This window comes from Panicum virgatum, chromosome 2N, assembly GCF_016808335.1.
Source record: "Panicum virgatum strain AP13 chromosome 2N, P.virgatum_v5, whole genome shotgun sequence".
NCBI classification, from domain to species: Eukaryota; Viridiplantae; Streptophyta; class Magnoliopsida; order Poales; family Poaceae; genus Panicum; species Panicum virgatum.
The window spans coordinates 44,860,712-44,872,029 of record NC_053146.1 but is presented as its reverse complement, the minus strand read 5'-3'; positions in this window follow the sequence as shown (position 1 = coordinate 44,872,029).

Below are 11,318 nucleotides of genomic sequence, written 5' to 3'. Positions count from 1 at the left end.
GAGGAGCTGAGTGCCTAGGGCGGCGTGAAAATGCTCCCAGAACCGGGCAATGAACTGAGCGCCCCGGTCTGAAATGATTGTCTTTGGAATTCCATGAAGACTCACAATACGGTCCATATACAGTTGAGCATATTGTTTTGCCGTATGTGTGGTCTTTACCGGTAGAAAATGCGCGGTCTTGGTAAGACGGTCCACAATAACCCATATCGAATCATACCCCTTGGGGATTTTGGGTAAGCCGACAATGAAATCCATACTGATGTCCTCCCACTTCCAGGAGGGAATACTCAGGGGCTGCAAAGGGCCGGCTGGTCTCAAGTGGCTTGCCTTAACCCTCCGACAGGTGTCACATTCTGACACATACCTAGCGATTTCCCGCTTCATCCTTGTCCACCAAAATCGCTGTTTTAGATCCTGATACATCTTGTTGCTGCCAGGATGAATAGAATACCTAGAGAGATGAGCCTCATCAAGAATCTGCTTTCGCAGCTCCAGATCTTTAGGCACCACTAGTCGGTCCTTAAACCATAGGACACCCTCGTCATCTAGATGGAAACATGCCACCCGAGGGTCATTTTCTCCGAGCCTTTGTTTAATCTTTTCTATGCCAATATTGTCTTTCTGAGCTGCAATAACTTGATCTCGAAGGGTTGGAGTGAGAATAATGTTAGCAAGAGTACCCTCAGCTACAATAGCCAAATTCATCTTCTCCATTTCTTGACACAAGGTTTCATGCAAAACTGTAGCTGAGATGCAGTTGCAACTTGCCTTGCGACTCAATGCATCAGCAACGACATTTGCCTTGCCCGGGTGATAATTAATCTCCAGGTCATAATCCTTAATCAATTCTAACCACCGTCTCTGGCGCAAATTCAACTCGCTCTGGGTGAAAATATACTTAAGACTCTTGTGGTCTGAGTATATGTGAACAGGATTACCCAGAAGATAATGGCGCCAGATCTTTAATGCATGCACGACCGCTGCCAGCTCCAGATCATGAGTAGCATAATTCTCTTCATGCCGTCTGAGGGCTCTGGAGGCATAAGCAATCACTCGCTGGTCCTGCATAAGGACGCAGCCTAAACCCGTACCTGATGCATTACAACAAGTATTAATGGCCGAATAATATCCGGCGAAGACAATCAGGGATGAGAACACAGCCGAGACCCATACCTGATGCATCACAATACACATCAAAAGGCCGGGTGATATCTGGCTGAGCGAGGACAGGGGCAGACGTCAGAAGCCTTCTCAAGGTCTGAAAGGCCTGCTCACATTTATTGTCCCAACTAAATCTCACCCCTTTCTTGAGTAGCTCAGTCATGGGCCTAGCAATTTTAGAGAACTCCGGTACAAACCGGCGATAATATCCTGCTAGCCCAAGGAAACTCCGGATCTCTGAAACAGACTCTGGAGTCTTCCAATCTAGGACATCCTGAATCTTGCTAGGATCAACAGAAATCCCCTTGTCTGAGATGATGTGGCCCAAGAACTGGACTTCCTTGAGCCAGAAATCACATTTGCTAAATTTGGCATACAGCTTGTGCTCCCGCAGGCGCTGAAGCACAATGCGGAGATGCTCTGCATGCTCTTCTTCATTCTTGGAAAATATCAGGATGTCGTCAATGAAAATCACGACGAACTTATCTAGCTCAGGCATGAATACCGAGTTCATGAGATACATGAAATGAGCAGGGGCATTCGTTAGCCCGAAAGACATGACCAGATATTCATAAAGTCCGTATCTGGTGGAAAAAGCCGTCTTGGGAATATCCTCAGCTCTAATCTTTATCTGATAATAGCCAGAACGGAGATCAATCTTGGAAAATACTTTGGCCCCGAAGAGCTGATCAAACAGAATATCAATCCGGGGAAGGGGATATTTATTTTTGATTGTGACGGCATTCAGAAGCCTATAGTCCACACACAACCTGAGGCTTTCATCCTTCTTTTTCACAAAGAGTGCAGGACAGCCCCAAGGTGACGTGCTAGGACGGATATAGCCCTTATCAAGCAACTCTTGCAATTGTTTCTTTAACTCCGCCAGCTCATTGGGTGGCATCCGGTAAGGCCTCCTAGAAATCGGTGCCGTACCCGGTTGCAATTCAATGGTAAACTCCACATCGCGATCAGGCGGCATTCCAGGCAAATCATCCGGAAAGACATCCGGATATTCACACACCACTGGTATATCTGCTAGCTTTTTACCCTCAACCTGATTCACCGTAGGTGTCAAAGACCTATGATCTTTCAAAGGTAAGGTCATACACCCATGAATGGAAGATTTGATGTGCACAGATTGTGAGGTCGTGTCCAGACTAACTCCCTGGCCCTCCATCCAGTTCATACCCAAAATAATATCTATCCTTTGGGTCGGTAACATTATCAGGGCCGTAGGGAAAATTTTTCCTTGCAACTGTAGGGGTACTTGCTTGACGAACTGATTGGTGATTAACTTTCCCCCAGGCGAATTAATATGGTAGGGCTTGGGCATGCTTTCTATTTTTAATCCCAGTCTATTAACACACCCCTTGCTAATAAAAGTATGAGACGCCCCCGAATCAAATAACACTGTAATGGGTTGTTCATTTACTAAGAACGTACCCGCCATCACTGGAGCTCCCTCAGGAATACCCTCGAGGGTAGTGTAGTGCACCTGTCCTGGCTTGAAGTGAGCCACTTGCTGCTTCTGACCCTGCTGGCTCGATTGCTGGCCTTGCTTGGGTGGCATTGGACAACTCCGTGCAAAGTGACCATGTTGTCCACAGTTGTAGCACGGGAATAAATTGGGGCGTACCCCCGGTTGCTGCACCCAGATCTTCTGCTCATTCTGCTGAGGAGCAGGAGGTCTGACTGTCCCCAGTGGCTGAGTGTACTGTGGGGGCCTGTATCCCCACTGCTGCTGTGGCTGGTGCTGAAAGGGGGCTCGTTGTGGGCCCGACTGCACCAAGCGAAACCTCTGGGGAGTGCTGCTTGAAGATCCCACTGCCGGCGCCTTTCTCTTCTTCTCCGCCTTGTGAGCTAGATGGGCGTCCTCCTGAATGATAGCCCCATTGACTAGCTCACTGAAGGTGTCAAACTTGACCATTGCCAAGCGATCCTGGAGCTTGCTACTGAGCCCCTGCCTGAAACAGGCCTGCTTCTTCTCATCGGTGTCTACATGATACCCGGCATACTGTGATAGGGCGTTGAAAGCCTGGGAATATTGCAGGACATTGTTGTTACCCTGTTTCAGGGCCAAGAACTCGGTGAGCTTCCTGCGGATGACCCCTGCTGGGATGTGATGTGCTCTAAAGGCGTCCCTGAACTCCGCCCAGGTGAATCGAGTACCTGCAGGGAACATAGCCACATGGTTATCCCACCATGTGCGTGCGGGACCCCGGAGTTGCTGAGCTGCAAATCCTGCCTTGTCGTTGTCATTGTAGGGGTGCAGGGTGAACTTGGACTCGATGGTCCGGAGCCAACTATCCGCCTCCAAGGGCTCATCCGCTTTATGAAAAAGCGGGGGCTGAGTACCCAGAAACTGCTCATATCCAGGAATAGGTGGTTGGGGGTGTTGGTCAGGCCGCGGCACTCTGCCCTGCTGCACGATCTCTCGGAGGAGCGCCGTTTGCTCGTCTCGTCCGGTGAGCATGGCCGCAATGGCCTGAGCCAAATCAGGAGGGTTTGGAGGTGCTGCCATTCTGCATTCACCCATGTTTGATTTAGTCACAATATCTGGTTTACCCAAAATAATCAACCATGGAAGAATGCAGAAAGCATAAATTAAATCAAAAAGCCGAAAAACTTTTGCACCCAAATCCGGAGTATCCGGAATAATACCCGGAATATCCGGACACCCCCTACCCGGAATATCCGGAACTATATCCGGAATATCCGGATCTTCATGTCGTGTTTACAACACCCCCAAAACTTAAGATGCAGAAATTTTTAAAACAATGAATGACATGATGCATAATGCACGATAGTCCTACGGTACCCTCTCAACCAAAACTAAACATCTAGCTACTCCTCTAACATAGTTATATAGGGCTTACCACGACTACTCCCACCCATAATAGTAAACTACATTCATCCTAAGTCAGAATTCCATTTTTAGTTTGTAATATCTTAAAATTAGTCATGCTCGTACCACCCCCGATGCGTTTCGGCTCTGATACCAGCTGTGACGGAACCGCCAAATTAAAACTCTAATTAAGCGTAATGGCCGTCATTTGAACACATCGGGCGCATTAGCTTAACGGCTTAATTTGGCGATCCCTTCTCAACCCACGGCCCGATCGAAACAACACCGGTAGTCCCACGCGAAGGTGGGCTCAGATGGTACAAGCATGACACAAAATACTTGAAATTATACAAAGACGCGTGATAGAACTTTAAGTTTACAAACCGAGTTTCAAATACAAAATTTAATTTACATAAGTTGGAACCCTCATGAACTTGCAACTGGAGGTCTAAAGTTAAATTTGAAAGAAACTTCACTAAAACAACTACCCTACACTGCTGCCCACTCTCAGCCTAACAACACCGGTCAGACCGGTCCACCAGACCGGTATCAACAAAATAGATGGGCTGAACACTCCGCCCTCGAGTGTGCAACCCGACAAACCCCTAACCTAAGGGTCTCGCTCCACGACCTGCCACCCCTCTGCATCCCGGCGGATGAACTTGACGCAACAGGGGCAGAAGTCGACGTCCTGGGGTCCTGAAATAATAATGGTGGCAACAAACCCTGAGTATTCTAATACTCAGCAAGGCTTACCCGACCAGTGGGTATAACTTAGCCCACATATCTAGACATGCACGGCCTTTGGATGGTGGTTTGTTTTGCAGAAAAAAAGCAACTAGAGGTGTATCCTTACTTTCCATGTTTTAGCCACAAATTTTTGATAGATGGACTTTTACTAATGTTTGCCTATCTAAACACCCAAGTTGAGGCATACAATTAAGATTCAGAATAGTATCCATTTCTATGTTTCTAATATTCTATCTCATTTGCTACGGTGTGACAAAGAGATCAAGGCCCTCATATCCGCGAGACACGGCGAATCGATCCGATTTAACCTTGCAAGGTGGACCTAACCAACACGGCACGTATTTGCCCCGTCGGACTATACATGCCAACCATTCCCCTCCCCGCCTCGAACTACAGGAACCAGCCCAACGACATATGGTCAGTCGAGCTCAACGTGAGACCACCAAAAGTAAACATATGCATCCCAATTCTCCGCGACTACTCGACTCGCCCCAGGAGTTGGGTGCGGGTTCCTGTACTTTCGAAGCAAGGCAGTACTCGGCTTACCGGTTTCGACTACCTCCTACTCCCGGCATGCGGTTAGTACAACTCAATCCCCGATCAGCACTGCCACATCCACCGGTCCTTAATCGACACAGACGGGGCTAAGACACCCAGGAACCCTGTCCTGCTGCCATACCTATCCATCATCCCCGCCCGGTCTCATATCACCATATCCATTACAATCCAATCCAGCAATACTAAAGTATAAAGATAGTAATGTATCTCGCGAGTAACCGGCAATTACTCGGCTTCTAAAGTTTCCTGTGTCTCGCGAGTGACACGAAGCCACTCGACTTCTACCGGACTCTTTCAGCCTAGCACCGCTATCGACCTAGACTTACTAGTAAACCCAAGGTAAACCTAGGGATTATGCAACTAGGGTTTCAATCAATTCCCTAATACGTAATGCACAAGTAATAGATAAAACATATACATAGTGAATCATCATTTAAAATAATAGGACATGCACCGGGGCTTGCCTTGCGCCTGCTGCTCAACACTGGGGTGAGTGGGGCCTTGGGCCGACTCCCCGCGAACCTCCTCCTGCGGGGCTGGCCCCTGCGGCTCCTGTGGCTCCGCAACCACTGCGTATACGGATCCCTCGGCGACAACGTCTACACGTATGCAATGATATGAGAATGTATGCAAATACGATATGCAACAAGTTCTATTAAAACCCGGAATTTCCGGACTCATACCCGGAGTATCCGGATATGCAAATACGATATGCAACAACAATCCTTAAAATGCCCAAGTAGAAACACTACAAATTTACCCCAAATTTACCCAATTCTACACCCAACAGTTCTATTAAAACCCGGAATTTCCGGACTCATACCCGGAGTATCCGGATTCCGAAAATCCGGAGTTTCCGGGCCTATACCCGGAGTTTCGCCCGGAGTGTCCCAAAACCCGGAGTTTCCGAGCCTATACCCGGAGTTTCGCCCGGAGTCTTCAAAACCCGGAGTTTCCGGGCTTATACCCGGAGTCTCCGGGCTTGACAGCATTTTCGCCCCAAAAACTGAAATTTCGATTGTGACAAAACCAACCCACAAAAATCCAAACCTTCCTAGACCCTAGTAGAGTGACTCATAAGAAGATGATTGACCCAAAAGAAATCGTTTAAAACATCCTAGAATGATCAATCCATTTAGCCCTAGCTTAGGTACCTTGAGGGGGCTTCCATTGCAAGAAAAACTCGAAAATGAAACCATCTCAAGGTGGAATACCTGGAGAAGATGATTCCCCACGTCGATTTGAGCTTCTTTGGCCGTGGAAATGGATTGGGAGGGAAGGATTTGGAGTTTAGGGCCAAAGAGAGAGGGAGAGCTCGTGGAGAGAGTGAGGAGGAGAGAGAGATCGCGGGAGAGAGTGAAAGTGAGTGAGAGAGAGAGTGATATATTTTATTTAAATGGTTGTGGGTCCAGATGACCAAATTATGAAAGTAGTAACTCCATGCCCGGAGTCTCCGGGCCAATGGCCGGAGTATCCGGGTGTTACAGTCTAGCCCATGGATCCATAATTAGGACATTTCCAGATCTCCCCCCCCCCTAAATTGGAACAGTAGGTTGTTCGTTTTTTTTTTTTTGAAATCAACAGTAGGCTGTTCGTGCTACTTCATAGAGCATCGGACTGCTCCGAATATGTTGTGCGGTGCGAAAATGGATGGCGTGGCTATGAATGAATAGGGTGTGTTTGGTTCGTTTCTTACGGGAGTCTGGCTAGCAAAACTAAGGCAGGCTAGCCTAGCAAGTCAGGACCTGTTTGTTTGGTTGTCTGCGCTGCTGAGGGGGTGTTTAGATTGAGGGACTTCAAAAAAGTCCTAGGGACTTTTTTGTATTTAGAAGTATTAAATAAATATTAATTATAAAACTAACTGCAGAACCCTGGGGCTAAACTGCGAGACGAATCTAATGATGTATCTTAATCTATGATTAGCGAATGGTTACTGTAGCATCACTGTAGCCAATCATCGATTAATTAGGCTCATTAGATTCGTCTCGCGAAAAAGCACTCAGCTGTCAAAAAACATTTATAAACAGATTTTATTTAATAATATAAAATAGTAAGATTCCTTTTGATGTGATAGGGACTTTTGGAAAAAGTCCTGGAGCCAAACAGGCCCTGAGTCTGGCTAGGATGAGTTCGTGTTTGGTTGGTCGGCTTGTCTTGCATACAGTCACCTCTTCCGTGGGTTGGTGAGTTTATCCCCTTTGAGACTCTCTGTCGAACAGATGGCGGGCATTGCTCATGGCTGCAGTACCCCGGCTGGCAGCTCTGCTCTCTGCTCGGTGCTCGCTGTGGCAACATGTAAGGTTGGTACGAGAGCGTGGGCTGAAGGCGATGGCATGAAGGATGGTACGTGGACGTGCACATGGACGACGGCGTGAGCTGAAGGCGACATGCAGTGGCGCGCCGGTGGTGAGCGGTGGCACAGCTCCGGTGACGCAGCACTTCGGCAACAACAGGGGCAGGGAAAGTGGCGCGCCGGATGCGGCATGGCACGACAAGGATGGTGGTGGGCTTGGCCCAGGCTGCGGGCGCGTGACGCGGCGGGAACAGCGGTGGCCGGAGAGCTTGGCCGGCGGCCATGGCCGCTGCTCCGCGTGGCGCAAGGGACGAGCGAGGAGGAGGCGACGTCCCTAGAGCAGCACGACGAGGACGCTGACGCACTTGTCTTCGTCGCACAACGCCTCTGTGAGCGCGGCCGCGGCCTCCCTCCGCATTCCCGTGCGAATCCACGACGGCGAGCGCGGACACGAATCCACGGCTCAAGCCTAACCGGCTTCCCCGAGCTGGCGCCGCCGATGAAGTAAAACGCCCACCAGCTCCGCGCGCGGTCTCGACGCCCGGAATCGAGCTCGCCGCCGAGCGCGCCGCTGAATCGAGCTCGCGACCCTGTCCTTCCACCGCCCGGAATCGAGTCTGCTGCCGAATCGAACCGGTACTCCGCCTCCTTGTGTTGCTCGACACCGGATGCCCTAGCGCTCTGCGTGCTATGGGGAGGAGCACGAGGACCGGGGAGCGGCGCGCGAGGAGAAGAGCAGCGCGCGAAGGACGGCGGACGAGTGCTCTGGTGCCCCTGTGAGGCCGAAGCGCTTGGTGAGGTCTTGCGAGAAGTGGCGCGCGGTGGACATGGCCTCCGCCGTGAGCTCCTGCGAGAACTGCAGCAGCCGGTGCGACGAGGTTCGCCTGATCGACGACGACGCGCCGCCGCCGCCCGCATGGTCCCCGCGTGCGCCCATGGCGGAGGAGGACAGGGGAGATGTGCTGCGGAGGTGATAGGAACCGCTGGCAGATCCACCGTGCACCAATGCTAGCCTGGCCAAGTTAATGCGACCGAATCGAGCGTATTAGATAAGCCAGGCTAAGGGGCCTTTCTTGTATTGCCAGAGCCTGGCTAAGTGTCCTATACAGGCAACCAAACAGAGCGAGGCTGCACTGTTGGAGCTTGGTTAGGCCTAATACAGGCAACCAAACAGACCCATAGTGAGTGCCGATTGCCTGCCGTGGCACCGACTGAACAGCTTGACGTCTGTCTCGGGTCACACAGAATAAGAACAGATTGTGTTGGCATCTTTGCTGGGGGGGGGGGGGGGGGTGATCAGGGACAGTGGTGAAGCTAAGATGATTTTAACCATGGTGCACTCTCCATTACAATTAAGAAAGCTAGTATAATTTATATGGTAAAATTTAATTAGCTACTAGGAAAAATATTTTCCACCATGGTGCATGTGCACCAGGTAAAGCTCATGCAGCTTCACCCCTGTTCAGGGATGACAGCGGCAAACTTCTGGGGGCGTCATCGAAGTTCTATGAACACGTCCAGATGTGATGACGGCAGAAGCCATGGCAGCGAGGGATGGAGTGCTACTAGCAAGAGCGTGTGGCTATGAGAAGGTAGTGCTAGAGGTGGAAAATTTAGCTCTAGTGAATCTTCTGCGCTCTGAGGCAGGTGAACGAAGTCCGATTGCAGGTCTTTGGCATGAGATCAGAGAGATAGGCAGGGAGTTTGCCCATTTTCGTTTTTCGTTTGTATGCCTATATATAATGACAGCCAGTCTCAGTAGTACAGTTATCAAAATTAAAATTTTGGTACAGTAGCTGAAGCGAAGAAGTGTCACGGCGATCAAACTTCTCTCTCGTCCTATGAAAAACTCCTTGCTTATTATGGTTGTCCATATTATTCTACATACACCAGGTTGTGGAATAAATAGTAGTAGAGAGGTAGTGTGTGTACCGTGTCCGTCCCCTCGCGCTTCAAAATTATGCCATTACCTAAAGCGGGAGTGGACATAAGCTGAACCTTAACTGATTGCTTTCGCGCAAGTACAGTCCCATACTCCCATCCATCTCGTGGTTTAATTCCCTCTGCCTGTGCCGTGCCTGTATGGGGAATTCACTTTCCTTTCATTTCATAAAGCCGACACGCGAACCTAGCTACGGCCAGCAATCCACGATCCACCCTCCCCTCTCCCCCCACCCCCGCACGCTATTTATTCGCACATTATTCGCGCTGCAACTGCAAGCCCCAGCATGCAAAGCCGTTCGTGAAAACCACCGCGACGCGGGCTCATTGGCATAGCGCAGCACTACAAGGGTACGGTCGGTCGATCCGGCTGCCACTGGAGAGATAGATAGATAGATAGATGCTGGGTCGCTGTCGCTGTCGCTGCGGGCATGATGCTGGGCACATGGGTCCGCTGTTGTCAGCTGGCCGCGACAGGAACATCAGCCGGCTTACGTCCACGGTTTCGTCCCGTGGTGGCGCACGGCGGAGTCCCGGCCCGGGCGGCCGGCCCTGTACTCATCATGCTCGCTCCGCCGCGCGACAAATCGACGGCGGGTTTCGGATACACGGTGGAGGTACCGAGGTAGGCGGTTTTTCGCATCAAGTGTGCGGTGCTCCAAAAATGCTCGGAAATTCGGAATGGTGCGCGCGCGCCCCTCGGCGGCAGGCCGGTGCTGGGGCTCCGCCGGGCTCTCACGGCCTCGTACGAGCCCATCCTTACAGAAATGTGAAGCCCATGCTCGGGCACATGTAGCACAGCCCACCTATGATCCATATTAGAGAGAAGTTGGATCTGTTAGCGGATGGTACGATAGAGATGGTGTTGTCCAAAGTAGTAGAGTTTAAAGATTTCATATTATTTCGAGGTATTACAAATAAACTCGGAGATACAAACATCGGATATATCTAACCACCCCTAGGGCGTCGGACCCTCTAAGCCCTCTGCTGGGCACGGACATGGCCCTCGGAGTAGGTGTGACGATTCGGAGACCTCACATGTTGCTCAGGACGCAAAAGGGACTGCGGTGTCTGCTGCTGAGATATCCCAAGTGGTGCTCCTCCTAGCTGTAAATACCCCAAGACATCAGGGTCACCGTGCGAGCTAGGTGAGTCTGGAGTCAAGCTGTCGAGTTCGTCTAAGGTGACGCCCTCGTTATCTGGAACGAACATACTCTAAACAAACCCTGCGTAATATATAAACGTAAATCAACATATATTGCGTGGTAAATTAGTGAGTGTATTGAGAGAGTGTTTTGTACCAGATCGAAAGGAGGAAAAAGGTCCGGCGCCCGCATCGGGGTAGAATTCTACGCATAAAATGTGGATGTTAGTGTACGCTCGTGTCTTTCGTCATGACATGTAGAAACCGAAATACGAAACATAAACTAACATGTGTAGGCTGGTATCTGTTGCCCCGGTACCATCCCTGGATACGGTCCGCCAACTGGAGGTGCCCCCTCTAAACATTCCAGTATGGCCGAACGCAGTAGCTGGATCGTATCCTGTTTGTGATATTAGTAAATATATAGCAACACTTGATCTAATTTTAAAGATATATCTATGTTACCTGCAGTTGTGTAGTACTGCGACGTCGGCCCGTGCACGGTCGCGGGACACGGGAACGACGACAAGGCCTGGGACGACCCGTGGCTGTCTTCATACTGCACACGGCTTTCAAAGTTGTGCAGTACTGAACGCAACTGGTCACGCTACCTCGACTATGCCCCC